General features: G+C 42.7%; 1 long non-coding RNA gene across 1 annotated transcript; it reads left to right on the top strand.

The window, feature by feature from the left end:
- Positions 1-3,854: 3,854 nt before the first annotated feature.
- On the top strand, positions 3,855-14,331 carry LOC123589317. The gene is made up of 3 exons (XR_006708256.1): positions 3,855-3,868; positions 12,714-12,723; positions 14,234-14,331. It is a non-coding gene; the product is annotated as an uncharacterized LOC123589317 (long non-coding RNA).
- The last annotated feature ends 924 nt before the right edge of the window (positions 14,332-15,255 follow it).

Genomic DNA, 15,255 nt, shown 5'->3' with positions numbered 1-15,255 from the left:
CAGCTGAAGCAGAAAGACCGGCATCCCACCCTAAGTCCCTCACTTTTGAATCTCCCCAGGCAGGAGAGGCAAGCCTTAAACTGCCCAGTGAGGACAGAACAGTGGTTCTGAGGCTTTCCACGTCATTTCAAGGTAAATGCATCCCTGGGGGTCAGCACCACAAAATATTGGTGATCAGTGGAACCATTTGGAAGATTTTTAAAGAACACAGATTCCAGATTTAGTGAACATGAGATCAATACTCTGGCAAGACTTCTGGAAGTATGGTACTTATTTCCCAAGGGAAACCGATTTATATGTTTTAGGTGGACTTGACATTGATAGCTTTGCTCCAGAGATGGACATATGACTCAGGCCTTACCTATCAAAGCAGTGCATCCTTCTGGATACTGATTGGTTCAAAGATGGGCATGTGACCTAAGCTAGACCAATCAGATGTTACCCTGGGACTTTTGCTGAAACTACCTGGAAGGAGATACACTCCTGTCTCTGAGGATCACTAGCAGAAATATGGCCAACATAGAGCTATTAGTGGCTATCGTTCTATCATTCTATCATGAATGAAATCAAATGGAGGAAGGAGAGAAACCTGAAGGCAGCAGTTGAGTCCCTGGATCTAGCAAGGTCTAAATCTAACTAAAGGCTTGGACTTTTTAATTTCATGAATCAATAAATCTACTTTTTTTTTCCTTAGCTTATGTTAGTTTCACTTGATTCCCTGTCATTTTCAGTTAAAACTATACCTATTAACGCACTCATATTCTCATGATCTCTCTAGTGGGAAACCACTGAGTGAAAGATACTGATATTGGAACTTTAGAAGGCATAACATTCAAACAAGGGCTTTAAAAAATGCTGATCTCTGGGTCCTCCCCAGAGATTCTAATTCAGAAGCGTGGAGCCCAGGAATCTGCATGTGGTAAGCACTCCAGGTGTTTCTGATGTAGGGCCACACTTTGGGAATCACAGAATTAGGATATCCTCAGGGGCCACAGCTTTGGAATGAAGGAAGGTGACTCACTGGGTGCCTGCCAGGAGCCATACGCTGAGCTAGGTTCTATATTTCCCTCATTTCACCTCTAGAATAACCTAGCAAGGTCCCCAAAAACAGAAATAAAATCTCTCGCCTTAGATTTGCAAAATCATTTCGCATAGAAATACAACAGCAATTCCGTTATTTGAACCCCGACAGAGAGGTGCAACAAATCAAAGAATCCACAGAGTTTTCATTGATTTTCCAGGTGTTAATAATTCCAGGGATATATGTAATTAGGAGAAGTTAATTAATTTCTGAAATAAAACCTACTGGTCTTGTACACACGGGCACAAGAAGATAGTGCATCTTTCAACAGACCGAATCGTTAGCCCATTAGAGTCTGAATAGTAACTAGTTGAGCTGAGGCTTTGAGAAACTGTCATTACATCAGCCATGATTTGAATCATCCTGTTTGATGAAAACTCGAAACTGAGCTTTTCTGAAGCCAGTCTTGGATCAACGATGTTCGTGCATTCTGTTTCCGGTTTTGAGCTTAAACATGCAAAAAAGATCTCCCGAGACTGAGTTCTTCAGGAGACCCAGTGATGAAGATTCATATGTAATTAATTCATTAAGGAAGCCCTTGCAGGAGACACCCACAGGGAAAAGACAAGAAACCAAGCAAAAGTGTCATTTAGGCAAAGCTCCACAGGGAGTAACTTCAGCCTAATCTCGCTGGGGACTCTGGAGGGTAAAGTATGTTTTTGACTTTGTTTGGACCCAAGCAGGAAAGCTGCAATTTGTTACTCCTGCACTCAGATGACATTGACCAAAGGCTTCTAGGAAGGATGTCAACCTGGGAGCACTTCCAGCTCAGAACATCCAGGCAGATTTGCACCACTGGCCTGAGACAGTTCCTCCCTTTAAAGACTTACTTGTGCATGCTTGTAGAAGCAAAGCACATCTAATTAGGCAAGGGACCCAAGAGATGGTCAAAGGAATCCAAGGGAATCTGGGAGGAGCACCAACAGTACCCAACCCTGACTTTATTGCCACCTTGACAAATCTAGTAATTTGTATGCATTTTATGAATTCGCCAATGGGCGACTAGTGGATGGCAGACATTCATTTTATAACGCAGCTGTGATCTAATTTGAGAATTCAAGATTAGGAGGTATCTTTAGGTTGCCAGCTCTCGAACATACTCAGCTTATAACATATTTTTGTGTGCCCCAAATGTGTATAAAATAGGCATAGACTTTGGGTTTTTTTTTTTTTTATTAACCTTGTTCCCTTCAATAAAGTGAGTAATCTTCCAGTTGAAGAATACACATATTTTCCATGGAACTCAACAAAGCCATGTTTGATTAAAGAAAACTTGGGGATTTATTAAAATTACAAAGTAAGGCATGCCACAAGAAATCAAATAAGAAGTGAGAAAATAGGGTCGCCTGCGTGGCTCAGTGGGTTAAGCATCCAACTCTTGATTTCTGCTCAGGTCATGATCTTGCTATTGGTGAGTTCGAGCCCTGTGTCAGGCTCTGTGCTGACAGTGCGGATCCTGCTTGGGATTCTCTCTCTCTCTCTCTCTGCCCCTTCCACCACTTGTGCTCTCCTTCTCTCTCTCTCTCAAAATAAATAAATAAACTTAAAAAGAAAAAGAAAAAAGAAAATAGAAGTTCTCCCTCTTAAATAGCACTGCCTGGAGGTGATCACATTCTAGTGGTTTATTCTATTTATTTCCTCTTCTTTTTGTTTAGCTAGTTTTTCTGTTGCTGGACATTTAGGTTGTTTCCAATTTTTCACTAATATGATGTTGCAACACATTTTCTTTTTTTGTCTACAGTCTTGGGTAGGATATGAGTATCTTGTGCACAAGAAAACCCCCTTCAAAGGAGAATGGCTGATACCAAGGTTCAGGCATTCAACATTTTATTGTTATTTATTTACTTTTAAAGTTTATTTATTTTGAGAGAGACAGAGACAGTGTAAGTGGGGGAGGGGCAGAGAGAGAGGGAGATGGAGAATTCCAAGCAGGCTCTGCACTGAGAGTGCAGAGCACAATGTGGGGCTTGAACACACGAAGCCGTGAGATCATGACCTGAGCTGAAACTGAGAGCAAGATCCTTAACCGACGGAGCCACCCAGGCTTCACTATTTTCTTTTCTTTTCTTTTTTTTAATTTTTAAAAATGTTTTTATTTATTTTTGAAGGAGAGAGAGAGAGAGACAGAGCATGAGCTGGGGAGGAGCAGAGAGAGAGGGAGACACAGAATCAGAAGCAGGCTCCAGGCTCTCAGCTATCAGCACAGTGCCCGATGTGGGGCTCGAACTCACAAACTGTGAGATCATGACCTGAGCTGAAGCCGGACGCTCAACTGACTGAGCCACCCAGGCGCCCCAAGGCTTTAATATTTTAAAAAATGGAGTCAAATGATCACCCCACACTCCAGTCCCATAAATGCTTATACTAATATATACTCTTCACCTACAGGGATTAAGGCTCATTTCCTTGGTTATTTTAAATGAGAAAAAGGTATATACATACATATATATGTATGTATGTATATAATCATATTTCCTAATTTGGGCCCTATATATAAAATGGCACTCACCCCCCCAAGCCTTATCCTCATGGGTAAAATCTGTCACAGAAGATGACCTGGCTCAGGCTAAGGCTTGGGTCAGTTTTACTCCAGCCACTTACTTAAAAGTGAATAGTTCATGACTTTTAGTACACTCACAATGTTGTACAATCATCACCACTTACTAGTTCCAGAACATTTCCATCACCTCAAAAAGATGATCATTTTTAATGACCTTTGTACAGAGTGAACAGTCACTGCTTATGGGATGTTTGGGGGAGGAACAACACACACGTGAAGTAGAAAAAGTGCTCACCACTGAGATTAGAGTTCTGATCATCTTTCTTTTGTGTTGTAGAGTTTCTAGAACATCAAGGGTTCTTTTCAGTGCTTGGAGACTTGCCAAATGTGCTACTCTTAAATAAAAAAAAAATCCCTGTTGGCCTAAGTAATTTAAAACACTGAGCGGGGATCTTGGTAAAGACAAACAAACAAACAACAACAACAACAACAACAAAAACCAAAAAAAACCAATGGGGCTCACTCTCCTACTCTCATCTTGTTCTGCTAGCCTGGTCTTCTGCATTATTCTAGCATGTTGTTTATCGCTTGACCACACTAAGTACCAGTGTTCCTAGGCTCTGTGCCTATGTTCCAAGTGTTCTCTCTGCCCCAAATACCCTTTCCCTGAGACATCCTTCTCATTCTTCAAAACCCATCTTTCGGTCATCTCCTCCATGAGATCTTCCCAAATATTGATCTCTTTCTCCCACCTCTACCCAGAGTGCATTGTTGAAACCTTCTCTTTCAGGTAATCTGCTCTTTGAAGGACTTAACTGTATGTCTGCCTTTGTCCATCTGAATGTGATGCCCGGATGGCAGGGACTTGGCCCCATTCATCTTTCAGGTCTCACATAGTTTCTAGCTCAATACACGTTTGCTGAAGAGAGTTGAACCATGGAATATGTTACCATGAATTTTGATGGTATTTAATTAAAAGAAAGTAATCTCAGGGGAAAACAGGATTCGTATTTTGAGAGAACAAAGAATATTTGTCTTAGGGCTCTTTTGGATGAAAGAACCCAAAACCTGTTCAAATTAGCTTAGGTGGAAGTGGGTTTTTAAAGAGAGATCCAAATCCCACAAAATCCCAAGAAAATGTAGAAATCTAGATCTCTCAAAGGAAAAGGAACTGGAACCTACAGCTGTCAGAATTCATGAACTATTTCTCTGGTAATTACCTTTTCCTTCAATAAGTATATATACACACACATGTATATATATGTATATACACTATATGTGTGTGTATCTATATGCGTATATACATATATATAGAATACCTGACAGAGAGAGTGCAGAGGAGAAAGGCAGAGGGTGAGAGGAGAGAATCCCAAGTAGGCTCCATGCTCAACGTGGGCCTCCATCCCATGACCCTGGGATCATGGCCTGAGCCAAAATCAAGAGTCAGAGGCTCAACTGACTGAGCCATCCTGGCACCCCTCAACGAATATTTATTGAGCACCTAGTATGTGCCAGAGTGGTGGTAAGCTTTGGGCATACAGCACGAGAAAGACTACAATTCCTGCTCTCATGCAACTTTGTCTGGTTCCTAAGCGTTGAGGTAATGGGACTCCCTGTCCCCCGTCTGTGTTTTCTTAGCCCAAGTTCTTGAGGACAAATATAATTCATTTTAGGCAGCATTATAATTGACTGGATCCTCCTGGGTCAGGCATCTGCATCCATCTCTGGCCAGGCTATGGAGGACTTTTCTCTGCAGAGGGTGCGGGGTTGATCAGGCGCCCAAATGTGCCTCTTGTAAAAAATCATCTCATTCTACATGATTTGCAAATATGTTATTTATGATTCATTTTATATCCTTTAAGGCGCCAGATTCCAAAGATAACTCTAATAAAGAAAAAGCCATTTCATATTATGATGGCAACATCATACGCTGCTGTGGGAAGCCAGGACAATTACTGCTTTAATTTGAGAGAAAGTTCTGCCCGAGCAATTAGCCCTGTCAGCGACTATTGCAGACAGTTTTTGGAGCCGGGACCTTAGAGAGCATTGAATTCTGCTGACCTATTTTCCAGATGAAAAAACCGAGGCCCAAGGAAGGAAAATGGTTTAGCCAAGGTCAAGGATCCATCACGGAGGTGCCGAGAGTGGAACTCAGGTGGTAGTTGTTGAGCTGTTTGAGGCTCTTTTCTTTTTCATCTACCCTTCAATTAGTGCACTTTCTTGTTTACTTTGCTTTTAAAAACATTTTTATCAATTACTTTGCTGGAAGCAAAGTAAAAAATTACTATGCGGAAGCATATAGATGGTTAAAAAACAGTACAGAGGAGCATTCTGGGAAGAGCAATGCGCCTCCCCATGCTTCCTGTTCCGAGGGTCACTGCTTCTTCTAGTACATCTTCCCAGAAATAGTCTGTGCATTCTAAAAGTAAGTGTGCTTGGGGCGCCTGGGTGGCTCAGTGGGTTGAGTGTCTGACTTCGGCTTAGGTCATCATCTCGCAGTTGACGAGTTGGAACCCTGCGTGGGGCTCTGTGCTGACAGCTCGGAGCCTGGAGCCTGCTTCTGATTCTGTCTCTCCCTCTCTCTCTCTGCCCCTCCCGGCTCATGCTCTGTCTCTCTCTCTCTCTCTCTCAAAAATAAATAAACATTAAAAAAAATTTTAAGTAAGTATGCTTGTATTTCTGCCTTACCTCTTAAAAAAAAATTATATCTTGACTGAAGATCATTTCAGATATATATACATACACACAGTATGTATTTATATGTATATTTTATGTATTATAAATACAAATTTACTTCTAAGTTTAATATTTGTATTATTTACATAAATACATTCATATAATATACTTATAATATGTATTTATACATTTTAATAAATAAATATAAATATTAAAAAATAAATATATTTATTATATAGTTTTATAAAATATATTTAGATGTATAATAATATGAAATATATGAATTTATTGTAATTTGTAACATGTCTAGAATATAAACATATTTATTAAACATATTTATTAAACATATAAATAAGGCAGTAATGCTTAAACTGAGTTCTGGATTTTTTTTTTGATTGACTGATTTTGTAAGAGAGGTGGGCGAGGGGCAGAGAGAGAGGGACAGAGAATCCCAAGCAGTCTTTGAGGTGTCAGCTCAGAGCCTTCGCGGGGCTCCATCCCACGAATGGCCAAGATCATGACCTGAGGCAAAATCAAGAGTGGGATGCTCAACTGACTGAGCCACCTAGGCACCCCTAGAATTTTTTTAACTGCTGTATAGTATTCCAATATGGAAGTAGTGTCAATTATTTAGGCAATATCTCACCGATGGAGAGATCTCTCTGGGAGACTACCAGTTCTCTCACCGATGGAGGTTTTCAGTTCTTTGCTATTACAAACAATGCCATAAGGAACACTTTTCTACATCTTTGTGTGTGTGTGTGCAATGACACCTTTCTCCTCCCCTCTCCTCCTCCCCTCTTCTTGCCTCTTCTCCCCACCCCTGCCTTCCCCTGACCTCTCCTCCTCCTCTCCATCTGGCCAACTCATGGCTTCGGGGAGGAGAGACACAAAATGTAACACTTGGTGGTGATGTGACGAAGGCCTGAAGAGAGAAACTGGAGATAAAGTATCTCGGTCAGAATTATAACAGGAATCAACTTGAGCTAATTTAGGCAAAAACAGGAGGAAGGTAGGAGGACTTTATTGGAAGATCCAGGAGTATCACACAGAACCCCAAAATCTCAGGATCCAAAAAGCCATCAACAAGGTAGTTAAGTTCCTTTTTGTCTTGTTTCTGCTTCTCTCTGGAATCATATCTATTTTCCCTTTCTGTTTCCCAGCACTGTTTGATCCTGTCTGTGCATGGAGGCCAATGGGATTCCCCACAGGACTCGGTATAGACGTTCTCAGCTCAGACTGGTTGGCTTTTTCTCAGTCCCAGATGGGTGATGAGGACCAGATTGGCTGGCAAAGTGATCTGCATAAGGTGCAAATCTGAACGAACGTGTCTCTCTTTGCTTCACATTGTTAGACAAGGTACCATCATTATAGGAAGCAGTCTCGAGCCCCTTAGCAAGGCATTGAAACAAGCTGACCCCCTACTTGACCTTTATCTCCAGTCTTTTCTCCTCAAAAGCTCCAAGTTCTGGCCATGCCAAGCATCAAATCATTTTCTGTATACACCAAGAGTGCGCGACTTGGCCAGGACAGTGCAGGTTGGATTTCAGCCCCAGCTCATGCATCAGTTGGGGACATCTCTGTGGAGCACACATCAGCATAGGCGTACAGGCAGAAGCAGGAAGTCAGAGTCAGAAGAGATTACGAGAAATAGAAATCCCTTGATTGTGGCATGGGTGGTGATGACGGTTAATGCTGGGTTTCTCTTTATAGGGGTATGGTGCTCCAACCATTTTATTCAATTTACAAAGGACAAGATGGTCATGGCAATGACAGGAATTGGAAGAAGGCATCCAATGGATAACACCTGGTCTTCACAGGCACCCTCCCTGTTCCTTTAGACTTCCCTAGTTTGTCTCTATTCCAGATAGGTGGTAAGCAGGTGTTGTCCTTTGCAGGTACCATCGACCATCAGAGTTGGTGCAGCTGATGTTGGTGATGGAGTGGATGTCTCTTATCAGAGGCGGGCCATCACCAAGTCCTGTTGATTCTACTACATACTGCCAGGACCCTGAATTATTGCCTTTCTACTTTTCTTCTGGAATAAAGCAAATGACTGTCTTCTGCCTCCAGCACTGGTTCCCCTGATCTGCTCTCCACAGAGCAGGTGGGGTCATCATGCAAAAATGCAGATCTTGGTCAGGTCACTCCTGCTTCAATGGCTTCCTGGTGCCCTCAGGCTTAAATTCACTGCCCCCCCCCTCACCTCCCTCTCCTCCCTGCAAATCCTGTTGGATCTGGACCTTACTACCCTTCAGCCTTAACTTCCACTTCTGACCCTGCCTTCCTGTCTTTTTGCCTAGCTCACTAATGAGGGATCCTTATCTGGAACTCAGTGTAGGCATTACTGCTTGTATTAGTTTCCTCTTGCTGTTGTCACAAATGACCACAAATTCCATGTTTTAACGCAAGAAAGCTTTATTCTCTTATACTTGTGGAGGGTAAAAGTTCAAATTGAGCTTTAACAGGTTAAAATCAAGGTGTCGGCAGGCAGATTCCTTCTGGAGGCTCCAAGAGATTCGAATCTCTTCCTTGCCTTTCTCAGCGTTTCAGCTTCTGGGGCCTGTGGACCCTTCCTCTGTCTTCAGAGAACATCACTCCAATCTCTGCTTCTGTCATCCCATCTCCTTTTTCTCTTCCCTGGTCAAATCTCGCTCCATCTGCCTCTTAGAAGAACACTCATGATTCCAGTTAGGGCCCCCTTGGATAATCCAGAGCAATTTCTGTCTCAAGATCCTTAACTTAATCACATCTAGAAAGTCCTTTCTGCCAGGTACTAGGTTTGAGGTTCAAGGGATTAGGAGTAGATATCTTTGGGGGTCATTATTTAGCCCACTGCCCTGCATTCCTGAATCCAAGGATATGTTAAATACATTAGACCCTCCCCTGGTTCCCATAGGATGTCATACTTCCCAGTTACATGCATGACAAGCATCCATTGAGGAAAAGACTCGTTATGCACTCACCAGCTCTCTGTCCTCCTCTGAGCACATAGGAACACTACACTTCCCAGATTCCTTTGTGCTTAAGTTGGGACCATGTGACCGAGTTCAACCAATGGAATATGGTGGGAATGACGTATGCCACTTCCCAGGCATGGTCATAAACTACCTCACTCCATCCTTCTGCTCTTTGCTCCATGGCTCCATATGGCCTCCACACGGCTTCCACATGGCTGAAAGTAAAGGATTTTGTGATGGCGGTGCTGCATGATGGGAGGGACCTGGATTCCTAAGTCACCATTCACTGGGTTAAGCCACTGAGATTTTGTGGTTATGCAGTACAGCACATGACCTGACCTGACGAATAAATTAAGTCTTTTTTGTTTCTTTCTTTAGCCAACGATGGGCTCTCTCTTATTTCCTCTTATGTCTGCCACCACAGCAGAGTGCTTGGCACGATGTGAGCATTCAATAAAGGCTTGTTAAGTGCATGAAAGGCAACTGGATTCAGGATGAGGACATGGAAGTGGGGGTAGGCAAAATGAGGGAGAAGTGTCATCATCACCGCGAGAGATGATGAGGGCTGAACTGAAACAGGAGGAATGGGGATGACAGGAAGGAAGGATCTGATGTTTGTTCAGGAGGGAGAATTAACAGAACTTGGTGACCAACAGGATGTGGAAGTTGAGACAAAGGGAGGCACCAAGGACATCCTGGTTTACCGGTTTGGAAACAGGGCTGGCTGTTGGCGCACTGAACTTCCCAATGTACAGGGGTTGCTCTGATTATGCAGGTGAAAACACAGCTTGTGTAACTTCATGTGACTGTTGCTTCTTTGCTAACAGTAAAAAACATGAGTATCAGTTTCTCCTGGAATACTGTCGGTGGGGCAGTCTTGGTGACAGGGAGATTTTCATTCTACTGTGGTTAGTAGTAATGGCATTTGAACTGTTTGTAACTTGAAGCCATCCTCTGTGTGTCCTCTCAAAATTCCCATCTGGAAATCCTAATGACCAATATGATGATATTAGAAGGTGGGACCTGTGGGAGGTGGTTAGGTCATGAGGGTGGCGTCTTCACGAATGGAATCACTCTTCTTATAAAAGAGACCCCACTGAGCTCCATCACCCCTTCCGCCATGTGAGGACACAGTGAAAAGGTGCTGGCTATGAACCAGGAAGAGGGCTGTCACCAGAATGTGTGCATGCTTGTGTCTTGATCTTGCCAGCTTCCAGAACTGTGAGAAATAGATTTCTACTATTTACAAACCACCCAGTGTGTGACATTTTGTTACAGCAGCCCAAATAGACTAAGACAGTTGACATAAAATAGCTACAGTGATTCACACATCCCTGCATGCATGTCCCTTTTTTCTTTCGTTCTTTTCTTTTCTTTTCAGTTTATTTTGAGAGAGAGAGAGAGAGAGAGAGTGAGTTTGAGTTCAAGGGGTCAAGAGGCAGAGAGTGGGAGAGACGGAATCCGAAGAAGGCTCCACGCTGTCAGCACAGAGCCCAACTGAGGGCTCGAACTCACAAACTGTGAGATCATGCCCCAAGCTGAGATCAAGAGTCGGATGCTTAACTGACTGAGCCACCCAGGCACCGTGTGCATTTCCTTTACAATGCAACTTTGCCACTCTTCCATATTCTCCTCGAATACGAACTGCCTTTGTAGCTTGTTTTGTGCCAACAGAATATGGCACAGGGATGATTTGCCTGTTCTGGCTCTGGGTCTCAATAAGTCTTATGTGCTTTATTTTAGTGAGTAGGAACCCTGCCCAGGCATCATGTGAAAAAGCCTGGGCTAGCCTAATGGCTTATGAGAAATCTCATGGAACAGAGAGGAGCTGTACCACATGAAGGCTGTCCCAGACCAACCAGCACCCTGGTGACCTGGCAGTTAACAGCAAATGCATGAGTGAGTCCAACCAAGACCAGAGGAACCATCCAGTTGAGGCCAACCTAAGTTGCCAATCCCCAGAAGTGTTACTTAAATAAATAGTTGTTATCTTAAGCCACTAAGTTTTGGGATGATTTGTTACATGGCAAAAACTAACTGATACAATCTGTATTTATAGGCATTTGTTGGAGCAGAGAGACACAGGTCTGGGGAGTTGTGTGGTTTGCATCCAGCCATAGCTGATTCCTGGGGATACACCTCGTCATTTCAGCCAATGTATTTAGCTGGAAAATGCATGACCCTAAAACCTATTTTGGTTTCACAGTACAGTTGGAGGGACTTAAATTATTCAGAGAATTGCTTCAAACTACCACTTTACTTGTGAACAAAAGCTACTGTGAGATTCTTAAATTAGTCATCCCAGACTCCGGGATTTCATCTCTAGTAAAATGACCAAAAATTAGGGACGATAAGTCTACCATTTTTTCCCTGGTAAGAAATATTTAAACACGCATACGCGTGCATACACACACACACACACACACACACACTCACTGATAAAGATAAGACTAACATAAGTGAGAAAGTGAATTATTACACAAATAGAGTACACAACCTTTAAAAGAGGTGCTTACAGAATATCTATTTCATCAACCATAATTTTTCTCCATTTTCTATGGACCAATGGAAACTTAAGTATGGAAAACTTCAGTATTGTTCTTCAGAATGACATTTGAGACACTAAATTGTTTCAAAGGCTATGGATGGTGAAATCAGTTATTCTGTCTTTTAATTTCTCTTCTTACCACCTATGTTGTTCTTCATAATTGCATTTCAGCCTCCTCCTTTATCCAAGCCAATGACCCTACAGGGTACATATGTCTGTCTGTCTGTCTGTATTTTAAATATGTATTTAAGACCTTGGGTCCTAAATGGAGGCAGAGCTTTGGCTACTGGTCTCAGAAACAATTATTGCCTCTATTTCTATAGAACCACCTAAGTTCATAACTTTTCTCTCACTGCAGAACAAGGGGAGAACATGGGTCTTACGATGAAGGAATTGGTTTCTTTTTTTTTAGGTTTATTTACTTGTTTTGAGAGGGGGAGAGGCAGAAAGATGGGGAGAGAGAGAATCCCATGCAGGCTTCACCCTGTCAGTGCAGAGCCCCATGTAGGGCTCGATCTCAGGAGCTGTGAGATCATACCCCAAGCCCAGATCAGGAGTTGGATACTTAACCGACTGAATCACCCACGTGCCCTGAGAACTATTTGTGAAGACAATCTACCAGGAGGAGCCAAGACGATGGAACAGCATGGAAGTTTTTTTGCACATCACGTCCATGAAATACAGCCAGATCAACACTAAACCACCCTGCACACCTAGAAAACAGATTTGAGGATCAACACAACTATCTGCACAACCTGAACCACAGAAATCAGCAGGTATGCAAGGCAAAGAGGTGAACTGGGGGAGGGAGAAGCCGCTGAGAGCAGGGAGCTGTTATTGCCTGCAGAGAGAGGATGGGGGTGGGGGGGGAGCACACCCCCCACCCCCAAAAGCAGCTGGAGAAAAGTGGAAACAGCCACAGGGACTGAACTAAAGGGGAGAAAGGAGAAAGGAGAGAGTTTAAATTCCATTAAGACTCTATAAACAGGGGATCGCAGAATCTGAAACTCCGCAGCTCGTTACCTGGTGCTGCTCTGGTGGGAAGGGTGAAGCCTGGGGCCAGATGCGTGTTGTGATTTTCCATGATCCCCGAAACGCTGCTGCTACACGATCGCTTGAACCTTCTCTGGGGCGGGCTGGCGCCCAGCCGCAGTCTCTGGCTACAGCAGCAGCAGAGTCCCGGGAACGTTCCCGGGTGAGGCCGGCACCCAGCCATTGCTCGGGGAAACGCTCCCGGAGAGGATCTGAGCGGTCCGAGCCGCGGTCCCTCCGAAGTGAGGGGTTGGGAAACACAGCCGCATAGGAAATAAAGCTCAGGAGGTAAGTGCCGCCTGGCAACCTGATGGCTTGCTCATGGACAGTGCAGAAGTGGGAGCAGGGGAAGCCGGAGACAAAGGATGGGTACGCAATTACTGGCTGGGTAGAGCACAGAGTTTCCATACTAGAGACTGGGCAGCTGGATGACGCCATTTTTACCGCTGCCACGCATGCGCATACACACCTGCAAGCGCCACAACAATCCCCTCCAGTGAGCTGAGCAGCGCCATCTAGTGGAGAACGAAGTCATTACCCTAAGCCCCGCCCAACTGGGCCAACCTTGCTCTTCAGGAACACAAGTCTCTCCGCCTGCTTAGTTTACGAACTATCAAGTGTTTCATAGTTTGACTTCTAGGGGAAAACGAAGTGATTTCAATCATATTTCAGCCTGTTCACTGGTCCATCTATTCAGTTTTCTTTTTTTTCTTTTTCACTTCTTTTTCTTGAATACAGAAAGACAAAAACTTTATTTTTATTTTCAATTTTTATTGAAAATATTTTTCTTTATTTTTCTAATATATTTTTTACTTTTTTGTAAAGTTTTCAAATTCTATTTTACTTCATCATTTCATTTTATTCTATTTCATTGTATTCATTTTCTCAAATTTTCAAACATTTTCCTTTTTTATCTCCCCCCCCCCCTTTTTTCTCTAATCTATCAAGCTCCTTTCAATAACCAGACCAAAACACACCTATAGTCTGGCATCATTTATTTGATTTGTGTGTGTGTGTGTGTGTGTGTGTGTGTGTTGTTTTTAATTTTTTCATTTTAATTTTTTTTTTTGCTTTATCAATTCCTTTTCTTCCTTCAAAATGACAAACTGAAGGATTTCACCCCAAAAGAAAGAGAAGAAAGAAATGACAGCCAAGGACTTAATGGACACAGATCCAAGCAAGATGTCTGAACCAGAATTTAGAATCATGATAATAAGAATACTAGTTGGGGTCGAAAATAAATTAGAATCCCTTTCTGCAGAGATAAAAGAAGTAAAAGCTAGTCCGGAGGAAATAAAAAATGTTATAACTGAGCTGCAACCTCGAATGGATACCCCGGCAGCAAGGATGGATGAGGCAGAGCAGCAAATTAGCAATACAGAGGAAAAACTTATGGAGAATAATCCATAAGTTTTCTGTTGCAGAAAAGCAAACAGCGAATGCAAAAGAGCATGATTCAAGGATTAGAGAAATCAGTGACTCATTAAAAAGGAACAACATCAGAATCATAGGGGTCCAAGAAGATGAAGAGAGAGAAAAAGGGGCAGAAAGGTTATGTGAGCAAAGCATAATGGAAAACATTCCTAACCTGGGGAAAGACACAGACATCAAAATCCAGGAAGCACAGAGGACCCCCATTCAATTAAATAAAAACGGACCATCAATAAGGCATATCATAGTCAAATTCACAAAATACTCACGCAAGGAGAGAATCATGAAAGCAGCAAGGGAAAAAAAGTCCTTAACCTACAAGGAAAGACAGATCAGGTTTGCAGCAGACCTAGCCACAGAAACTTGGCAGGCCAGAAAGGAGTGGCAGGATATATTCAATGTGCTGAATCGGAAAAATATGCAGACAAGAATTCTTTACGCAGCAAGGCTGTCATACAAAAGAGAAGGAGAAATTAAAATTTTCCCAGACAAACAAAAATTAAAGGAGTTAGTGACCATCAAACCAGCCCTGCAAGCAATTTTAAGGGGGACTCGCTGAGGGGAGAAAAGACGGAAAAAAAATATCAAAAGCAACAAAGACTAGAAAGTACCAAAGAACACTACCAGAAACTCCAACTCTACAAGAAACAAAATGCCAATAAACTCATATCTTTCAGTACTCACTCTAAACGTCAATGTACTAAATGCTCCAATCAAAAGACAGAGTGTAACAGAATGGATAAGAAAACAAGATCCAGGGGCTCAGTCGGTTAGGCATCTGACTTTGGCTCAGGTCATGATCTCATGGTCTGTGACTTTGAGCCCCACGTCCGGCTCTGTGCTGACAGCTCAGAGCCTGGAGCCTGCTTTGGATTCTGTGTCTCCCTCTCTCTCTGCACCTCCTCTACTCGCACTCTGTCTCTTGCCATCTCTCAACAATGAATAAATGTTAAAAAAAAGTTAGAAAAAGAAAAGAAAACAAGATCCATCTATATGCTGTTTACAAAAGACTCAATTTAGACCTAAA

The sequence above is a fragment of the Leopardus geoffroyi genome, chromosome E3, assembly GCF_018350155.1.
Source record: "Leopardus geoffroyi isolate Oge1 chromosome E3, O.geoffroyi_Oge1_pat1.0, whole genome shotgun sequence".
Classification (NCBI taxonomy): domain Eukaryota; kingdom Metazoa; phylum Chordata; class Mammalia; order Carnivora; family Felidae; genus Leopardus; species Leopardus geoffroyi.
Note: the sequence above shows the minus strand (reverse complement) of the source record. Positions and strands in the feature narration are given on the sequence as shown.